This window comes from Zingiber officinale, chromosome 7A, assembly GCF_018446385.1.
Source record: "Zingiber officinale cultivar Zhangliang chromosome 7A, Zo_v1.1, whole genome shotgun sequence".
NCBI lineage: Eukaryota > Viridiplantae > Streptophyta > Magnoliopsida > Zingiberales > Zingiberaceae > Zingiber > Zingiber officinale.
This window is the reverse complement of record NC_055998.1, coordinates 14,681,465-14,692,532: the sequence shown is the minus strand read 5'-3', so window position 1 is coordinate 14,692,532 and position 11,068 is coordinate 14,681,465.

Here is an 11,068-nt window from a genome sequence, read left to right as displayed (position 1 = left end):
ATAAAAATTTCTCTATTAATTTTCCCTTCATGGTTGGTTGTAAAAATAAACTTTATAAATTAAAATATCTCTATTAAAATATGTGGATGATTTTCAAAAAGGGAAGTTATCTTTAAAATTAAAATCTTCCTCTCAATCTACAAATAAGGAAAGATATCAAATCTTTTCTTAATCTTTTGTAGAAACTATAATAGGAAAGATTTAATTTTAAAATTCTCTTTTAAATTATGAACATGGTTACAAAAAAGGAAGTTTTATCAAAAAATTAAAATCTTCCTTTTAACTACAAATAAGGAAAGATATCAAATCTTTCACTTAATTCTCTTGTAGAAAAGAAAGATTTAAATTTTAAACTCTCTTTTAAAACCATGGTATCCACATAAGAAAGATTTTAAAAATAAAATACTTTTAAATTTCTTGTGGCCGACCCACCTAGCTTGAGCTCAAGCTAGGGCCGACCACACTTCATTCCATCCAAGCCTTTATGTGGTCGGCCCTTGCTTGGGCTCCAAGCATGGCTTGACCGACCACCTAGGATGGGTAAGAAGGTGAGTATGAGTGGGTATAACACTTTATAATTAAGAGGTTACGATAGGGACTGAGAGGAGGAATTGGTTTTGATCTCCCGATGAAATTAAGTTTCCCGTGTTTGCCCCGAACACCCAACTTAATTTCATCAATAACAATTCATACCACTAAAGAATTATTATTGAACTACCGCACCAATCTCAAATTACATTTTGGGCTCCTTCTTATTATGAGTGTATTAATCTCCCTATATTTAAGATGTCGAATACCCACTAATTAATTGAGTTACTAACAACTCACTTTAATTAATATCTTAGTCCAAGAGTAGTACCACTCAACCTCATTATCATGTCGGACTAAGTCCATCTACAAGGTTTAACATGAGAATCCTTATGAGCTCCTCTTGGGGACATTATCAACCTAGATTTCTAGGACACAATTTCCTTCTATAATTAACAACACACACTATAAGTAATATCATTTCCCAACTTATCGGGCCTTTTGATTTATCGAGCTAAATCTCACCCTTTGATAAGTCAAAGAAATAAATACTAAATATATGTGCTTGTTATTATATTAGGATTAAGAACACACACTTCCATAATAACTAAGGTCTAGTTCTTTTATTAAGTCAGTATAAAAAGAACTTACCTTAAATGTTCCTGCTCAATATACTCAGAGTATACTAGTGTAATTTTATAGTTAAGATAAACTAATACCAAATTACACTATAACTATATCAATGGTTTGTTCCTATCCATCTTAGTCGTGAGCTACTGTTTATAATTTATAAAGAACCGATAACATGATCTTCTGTGTGTGACACTACACACCATGTTATCTACAATATAAATTAATTAAACAACTACACTTAGTATATAAATGTAGACATTTTTTTTACCAATGTGATTCTTTATTTCATAATAAATGTTTACAAAAGCTAGGCTTTCAGTATACACTCTAACATTTAGAATAGTGGATGTGACTTCCTCTTTAGATTCTAGCTCTAGCTCAAGTGGTGCATCTAAGGGAAGTGATTCTTGGGGCTCTGCCTCCACAGCACAAGTCCCTACACTTTCATCATTAGGTGACCATGCAACTAAAAGAGGTGATTCTTAGGGTATGACTTCCACGTGCAAGTCCCTACACTTTCATCATCAACAACATCAATTCTTGCAACATCAATAGTGTCAGCCAAAATTTTGCATCCAGAATTTGCAACAACAATAGAATTATCTACAAGTACAATATCACATCATAAAAAACTAGAGGAGTCCTGTAAAGCAAAGGAATCAGAGTCAGGCATGTCACAAGCTCTACAATCTATCTCCTCGCTGAAGTCTTGTGCTTGTAGCTGGCTGATGGATGTTACGATTTGGTCTAACTGTAATTGTAATTTCTGATTTATCTCAGCAGCTTCTTGTTTTGCCTGAGCAATATAAGCTGCTTATTACTCTGCTTGTTGCTCAATCATTTGCTACATAAACTTCTTCAGATTTTGCCAATATGGTTGACTGAGAGCATAAACTTCTTCACTAAACTCTTGAGATGTTCCCTAGGAGCTAGATTAATCTGTTGGACTGGATGTGACCATGCAGCCATAGGATCATCTTGAAATCCTTGTGAGTTATGATATACTAGATAGGGTTAAGTGTGCTGACTTTGTGCAGCCTTGTACCTAAAATGTAAATTATTCATCCAATTAGAATTATAGGTATTTGGAAATGACTCATACCTATTATGTTGTTCCATAGGGGATAGTACTAAGGTTTATGCTGATAATACTGAGTTTGAGGGTGGTAGTATTGATGTTCAAGTTGATAGAACTGAGGTGCATGCTGATAACACTTATGTTGCATAGTTTGTTGTTGTCGGAATTGATTTGCAGTGTACTGTCTGAGATGGAAAGTTATTTCATTCAATTTACTCATCATTCTGTCTTTAAACTGTTGAGAATATGGATCCATGATTGAAGAAATTTCTTGTTCTTATGCTGAAACACTTAAACAAACAAGATCAAAAGATACAAAAAAAATATATAAAATCATACACATGGATATATGAACATGAAAAATAATTGACAAATTTTTTAAGTTTTATGTGAAAATTGAAAATAATCATAAAATTATCAAACACCGCTAACATTCTCCAATGACGATGTCAATTTGATAAATCTAATTTTATCGTGAAATGAGTATCAAATAATAAAGTACCGAAACTCTTCTCTACACTAATATAGCATAGGAATCACCCGGATTGTCTCTCACAAGAAACGTAGACAATGCGTTCTAATGATAGGATTGAGTTATTATTGGTTATGGGGGTTGGATTTGGGATTCTAGAGCTATTAACAATGTAGATAAACCTAACCTAATCTAATCGAAGAATACAAGGAAATAAGCAAGAACATAAAACAATTAATGAGACCTAGTTAATCTAATCTACTTACAATGAATAGAAGATAAAGAAAACTAACTACAGAAACAAATCACTCACGACATTAGAAAGAAGAAGACATCTACATTATCCTAAGCTACTATAGAATTGAAATGAAGCATCAATAGAAACATTAGGAACTCTCAATTGCAAATCCACAAAACTACTAATAAAAAAAAAAATGATAATCCCAGTTAGCCTCATTGACTATCTCTGGGGGTGACCGGCCCGACCTTACGGAAGTTTCCCACCGGCCACCAGGGTAAATCGGGAAGCGCGCGCGGCAGTCAATCCAGACGCCCAGCATCCTTTAATTGCACTCCCCATTTGGAGGAAAATTCCTGCAAATACGCTGTAGCTGGGGATCGAACCGCGGGTACTTGGGTGACAACCTAGATGTCCTACCGCGACACTTTACAAAACTACTAATCAAAGCACCAAGATCAAATGCATATGGAATTAAATCATCAATTCATCCTATCAACAACTAAATCATATGAAAATGATCTAGACATCATAACTAGAGAAAATATGGATTAAGGAAATCCTCACGAACCAAACTAGGGCATTCCCTAACTTGTTCAAGATCGGATCTGTGTTGATGAAGAAGATCGGTAGTGGCCAAGGAATGAAGATTATCCGATTTCTTCGGCGCTGGAAAATCTCGGAACACATATGGCTCATTAACTATGATACTGAAGAAGATTGTTGACAATGCCCGGTTGAAGGAGTGAAACCCTGTAAGATATCGCAAAAATTAAAATAATAAATATTATTGGACGAAAAATCTTATTGGATTTTTCGGGAATTTTTAGAAATTTTTTGGGATTTAAACGGAGTCCGTATGACCCGTTTTGAGGGGATAGATTTGGGGTACAATGAAAGCCTGTTTGGGATACCCATTTAAGTGGGAGTTGATTTGGGAATGGACTTAGGATTTAATTAATCTAACCTAGGTCTTATTTCTTCTAATTTCTTTTCCTTTTCTCCTCCCCGAATTCGCCCTAACTCTTCCCCTTTCCTCGATTTCCTCTCCCGATCTCCTCCTTCTCCTCACATTTCGCCCGAGACCCCCCTTCCTCCTCTCCGGCGATTCCTCTCCGAGCGACGCCTAGCACGCCACCGTTCACCGGCGTAACCGTGGCTGATCCTCCTTCTGTCGAGCACGAGCACTCTATCTCCTCCATCGATCGAGCTCGTCTGGTGACCGTTTGTCCTCTGCCATCTCCGGCCGACGCATCTCGATGCCACAAAGCTCGATCACACAGGCGATTTCTCCGAGTGGGAGTCTTCCCGATCCTCCTCCGTTGTTGATCGATCATCGACACCGTGCTCTACTCCTCGCGCTAGGGGAATCTCATGCCCTAGCTTTGGGCATCGCCACCACTTCCCAAGCCCTAGTTTCGGTTCAATTGGCGTAACCTTCTTCTTGATTGGATTCTGTCGTGGATATGAGGGATGACCACCTGAATCTCTCCAGCCGATCTATGCTTTGGTCAGTGCTTCCATTCTTGATTTATTTTGGAGTTGATGTTGTTTCATGTGGTTGTGACCATAAAGATTTAAGGTTTTGCTTTCACTGATCTTGCTGGCAGCTAGGCCTACTATGCCCTAGTTTGGGATCGGGATGGATACAGAACATCAACAAGCTGGTTACTCAGATTCTTGGGGAACCGAATGTGCTTCCTTTGATGCATCCTATAGTAGGGGATTCAGTGGGAAGTGAGGTGGCTAATATTGGAGGTAAGTATTAGTTAAATGTTATGAATCAGGAATTAGAGTTAAATTCTTGGTTGTGGTTATATGGATATTGAATTGGGATGTTTGAATTGAAAGGTGCAGCGGGTTTACTATGGTTTTGGCTATGAGTTTCTAGTAGGATACAACTTCAGTTCTTCAATTGTAGGTCAACAACAATTCATCCGGTTTTAGGTGAGTTTTTGAAGTTAATCTCATGTCTATATTTGGGTGTGATTAGGGTGATGTAGGTTGAATTGATTATGGATTGATTAGTTGAAATGGATGAATTGTGTGGGATTGATTCATGGTTAAGAATTGGAAATTCGACTGTGATATATTGATTTGGTTGATATCATTATGTGGTGGATTAGTAATGATGGATTGTAGAAATTTAAATTAAGTTGTATTGGATTGATTAGTGGATTTAGAAGGATTTATGATGAGTTTGGATATGCTGCTACCTCTTAAGGTAAGTGTTTTTCCAGTGATGTACCTTGGGTATTTTCTCATTTGTATGTCGCTAAATTTAGGTTTAGGTTTTCTAGTAGATTGTTGAGTTTTGTTCTTGCTTAGGTTTATTGGTAGGTATTGTTGTATCCCATATTGATATTAGATTAGGGATTTTGGATTGGAAACTATGGATTGATTAGGGTTTGTATTGGGTTGGAATTTGTGGATATGGTGATTGGTTGTTGTGGATTGTTATGTGATCATTCTTAGGATCATTGGATTGATTGATGGATTGATTTATCGGATGTGATGATTTGGTTAGTAGTCGATGATGATGTTAGATTGTTGTAGACTTATGATGGAGATTTGATTTCATGATAGGTTATTATGGTGGCGGATTGGCAACTAAGAGGTTGATTTATTATTGGATTAAAGGATGTGTTGATTTGGAGGACTAGTCAGGGATCAAATTTGTTTAGAGTGATCCATTGGGTTAGAGATTTTATTTAGCTATTTAATTCAATATGAATTTAGCTAAATAAAATATAAACATATTGATTGCTGCAGGACTTGGATTCGGGACGAGCGTCTCGACGCGGGATTACTTGGCACGATCTACATCTTAAGGCGGGTATTCCTTCCTTGGCCTCTGTGTAGATTTTCTTGTACTTAGTGCATGGTTATTATTGGATGAATTAGGTTGCTTTATCTTATATCATGATCGGTTGTGGTTTTTCCTGCATGATACTTGTGCTTGACCCTTGTGATGATCTATTTAATTCATATACGGTCTCCACTCTTGATATCTACTCTGTTGTGATTACACGTGTAGAGTATGTCTGGTAGGGATTATCGGGTTGTTGGTATTACCATGCTGATTGGGTATATGATGCAGACTGTACCTAGATGGGTAGGTGTTATAGGAGTCATCTTGTTGACCGTGCATTTACATGTGGTGTGTACATACGTATTTGTCATGTACTTTTGGAGGAGTTGGGTTGATTGTATGTTTGAGATATATACACATGTCTGTTGTGTTTTTACTGGAGGATACGTGTTGATTGTACTTATCTTTGTGTACATGTCTGGTGGGATTATTGGAGATTTTTGTTGATTATACATATATAGTGTGTACATATGTTTGGTGGGATACGTGGAGGTATCATGACGATTATACTCATGTTGGAGGTATTTATGAGGTTTGGAGTTATTGCATGGATGATGATTTCATATATATATATATCATGTTCATCATTCATTGCATCTGATGACCATTGTCTCCCTTGTGGTGAGAGAGTCATCAGTTGGTTTGGTTTAGCGCTGCACACTCGGCCACTCATGGGTAGTGGTAGCTAGAGCAGTTGCCGCTCGTCCTGTCGTGCCACCCGGTCACGAGGTTTAGTGAGATCCGGCGTTGTGAGCAGTCAGGGACCCTGATGCTATTTAGCTAGATAGCTATTAGCGGACTGTCCGCCTCGACCACTATATAGTGGGCTGGAGGGTAGTACAGTCGTCACAGACCCAAGCCTCTCGGCCATACAGGGGTCGTGGTGTTCGGAGAGGTGGCGGGGGTGACCATGGAGCATGCATGCACTTTTGCATATGATGCACGGTGCATCTGGGGGTTATATTTGCATACATGCCTAGTAGATACTAGTTGCATGTGATTGTCGTTGTTGCACTTGATTGAGATATGGTTGTTGCATTTGGTTGTCATGCTGCATACATGTCATTTATTTTACATGTATATGCAGTTGTATTTATATTGCACAGGTGTCATGGGTATGTCTGTTGCAGATCCAGTGAGTTTACTGACCATTGTACCAGGTGTTGATTCCAGATTGGGTATGTATCTATCATTATGTCGGTTGTGATTTGTACAGTATGTATGTCAGGTTATTATGTCAGATATGTTTAGGTGCATTGAGTATGATAGTATGATCATGTTCTTATTTCTCTACTGAGACTGTATACTTTTGATCTCCATGTTTTGTTTATGGACCATGCACTATCTTTTCTATTACCCGCTGAGTTACCTATACTCACCACCGCATGTATATCTTTATGTTTTCAGGTAGATGGTTGGAGTGTCGCTCGGAGTATCCTGTCTGCCGGGTCCTACGTCACATCCGACGATCGTTTCGGGTTTTGGTATATCTTTATTTGCATTCGATATTTGTTGTATTTGGTGTGTTGATGTATGTGTTGTTGTGGTTGTTGTATAAAGCCTAGCCGGCTAGCAGTGTGTTGATTGTGTTGTATTGGGCTTTCCGTTTTCTTCGTTTTCCGCTGTGTTGGTTTGTTTTGTACAGCCCTGTGGGCTGTCTTATATATAACTGCGTGGTTGTGATTGTTTCATTCCAGCCGTATGGGCTGTTATTATAACTGCGTGGTTGTGTATATAAATATTCCAGCCGCATGTGGCTGATGTATATTTGGTTTGTAGTGATGCTTCATATTGTCACCGGTACAGGGGAGATGCTGTCGGATTTTTGTCTGGCAGAGACTCCTTTGGGGGCGTGACAAACCCCTTTTTCCTCCAGTGATGGCTTGCAGTGGCAACGACGTCGGGATGAAGAAGATGGATCACCGAAGCTTTGTTGATGGTGAAGATGGATCGGGAATAGTTAAGGGAATCCTTCCGACACTTCCCGATGGTTGGTGGAGCTCCGGTGGTCGGCGACCGAAGGTGGAAGAAACTCCTCCGTTCGACGATCACGCGCTTCGCACTGTGCTTCGTCAAAAATGTTGCAACCCCCGTTCACTTCTCTTCTTTTTGTTTTTTGAATTAATCCTAGATCTTAACTGCCGGCTGAGAATTCTCCGGATCTGACTCAATGGTGGGATTTGATCTAAATTTTATTCAAAGCTCCAGATCTTGATCAATGTTGTGATCTACCATCCCTTAACTTGGATGAACCAGATCTCTGATAGATGATTTAAATCTCTTCAGATTTTGAATGAACGATCCAGATTATTTCAGAGCTTCATCTCATCCTTTAAACTCAAATTTGAATTCAAATTGGTCTGATCTGATTCGTATCTATGATACTTTGATGCATACAAAGAATATATCTAAATACTAGTGTCAAATACCGTAAATATGATATAATTTATAATTAAATCTAAAAATACATACAACTCATCAAATATGATATAATTATGAATTTAACATACGAAAAGATAAAAAAGAATAGATATAGGAGTGAAAATATCGTGACAAAATGATGATTACTAATAAGTTGTCAACATAAAAATTTGTAATAAATTAAAATAATTTAACTCAAGTCAGTGTTTTATCTCATATCGTTCCGCTAATTAAAATTAATTTTAAAAGACAAAATGAAGTGTTTCATTATATGTTTAATTTTTCAGATGCAGTTAGCATTTACTATTATTTTAATTCTAAAGCAAACTGATTACTATTATTTGCCAATCTGTCTTTTAATTGAGGGCAAAATGTGATTTTAAAGTTGTATATTTCAATAATAATTAATTATTTAATTTGTTTATGTATTTTTGTTTAGTTATTTTAAAATTTTAATCTTCTCGAATATCTATGATCGCAACAGCATTTATATTTTTGTATATATTTGTTCTAAAATACTTTCCCACTATATCAATAAAATAATTCCCATAAACTCGTACTAAAAATAGCACACGAGTAACTCTTAGATTAATTATCCCCCAGGGTTACTGAGGAGATCTAGGTTTCGGTTGATAGCTAGTGAGAGTCGTCTTCTTATCCCGAGTAAGGTCATCATCTGATCATGCTTCTTGGGGTCTGAGTGTAGGTTTATTACTAATATTATGAATTCTGATGAGATGACACACTTGATTGCAAAGATGAAACTATCGCATAAGTACCATGCTAGAAACTATAACTGAAAGAGGAGGGACTAAAGATTGGTGCCGAAAGAATTGGGGATTGTCTCATGGCTAAAGTTATGTCGGTGAAGGCTGTCAACAGAGACACCTTTAAACAACAAATGTCACATCTTCTGCAAACCCTACATCAAGAGGAGATAGACATTGCTGGCCCTAACATCTTTGTTTTTGATTTCAAGTCAGCCACGGATCGGAAACGAAGACTAAGAGAAGAGTCATGAATTTCTTAACCAACTTGGTAACATTAAGAACCGGAGAGATTTGTTGCACCATGCAACCATGACTTTGATAAGACATCCTTTTAGGTTCAGTGTCATAAAATCTAGGTGGAATTCATGAACGCAAATGTGGTGCACCAGATTGGTTCCCAATTTGGAGATATCGAGGAGATTGATTCAGGAGAAGTTGGCAATTTCATTGGCCGATTTGCTAGAGTAAGAATTAGTCTCCATATTACCTTGCCTCTTCTGAAGGGAGTTAGTGTTGGAGTTAGGGAGAGAATAGAAGATGTCATGGTCCTTTTTATCTATGAACGTCTCCTAAATTTTTGCTACGCATGTGGTCGGGTTGGACATAGTGCCAGAGCCAGAGTCTTGGACACTGAGCAAAGTGTAGCATATGGTATGAAAGAAGCAACCAAGAATCCCGAAGATATAGAAATAGGCTCGAACATAGGTTAGTCTAAAGGTAGCACACTACATTAACATGGATTCCAGAGCATCCAGAGGACATTAGCTACACAATAGAGAACATGGTGGATGCAAGAACAGTGCAGGAGGATGCAACAGATAAGGTATTTATCTTTGGTTCTTCTCAACATGTTAGACCCCTTGACAAAGGGCAAAGAAAAATTGAAATCCCATAAACGCAGTCCACACGAGTGGAAGCACGGAGCCAGACTTAAGCAAAACAACAAACCAATAATAAGCGAGGATTTGGTGATGCTTAATGCCAAGAGAGCGCTGGCCTGGGATGATACTGAAGTGCCAAGCCCTTCAAAGAAAAAGTAAGCCATAGACAATTTGGTTCAAAACTACATTCATATATTGGCGGCGGCTGTGTTACAGCCCCACTGATCACCATGAGTTGTATTGTTTGGAATGTTTGAGGGCTTGGGAAGCAACGAGCATTTCAGGAACTCTGACAGTTGATCCTCGAAAAAAATCCTCCCTCATTTTTGTGTCAGAAACAAAACTAAGGGAATTGTTGAATAAGTGTGAATGGAGAAGAGGAGGAAAAGAAGTTCTATTATGCATGGGACTTTAGTCTCACATTGGGAGTTTCTTGACATCTTTGCTGGTTTATATTGATTCACATATATTAAGGATGTGAATAAATACATGGGGAGATGCTCTCTCTCACGCGTGGGTGCACAGAGGAGGGTGCAAATCTAGGGTCCGGATTACACTGAACCAAGTTCACTCGTGCTCGGACTAGTCGGGATAAAATTTGCCCAAGTAGAATAGTCTGGGATTATCTGTTCAGGTCATATCTACAACATATTATTGTGTGTTTAACAAGAATATCAGAGTACTTTGTTTTGAGGGTTGTTTCTCTATAGATTGCCTAGGTGAAAGCAGAGGCCTACTACTTCTAAGCAGGAACTCGCTACCATGGCATTAAAATCTTTTTCTCTAGGACATATTGATTGTTATGTTAGTGAGGATGCGAACAATTGGAGATTCACAAGTTTCTATGGGAACTCGAATAGTCATCGACAAAGAGACTCGTGGACTATAAAGATTATGTAGTATGGAAAATCTCCGAGGCTTGCCGTGGCTAGTAGAAGGTGACTTTAACGAGGTGTGTTTTGACAGTGAAAAAACTGATAGGACTACACACTCATTGACACAGATGAGTGCTTTTCAAGAGGTTCTAGGGGTTTGCTCTTTCCAAGATCTAGCTTGTGAAGGGGAGTTCTTCACATGGACCAACCGTAGAGGTGGAAATAATTTCATCCTCGAAAGACTTGACAGATTCACTAGCACCTTTGAATGGAGGATGTTTTATCCCATAGCTCGGATTC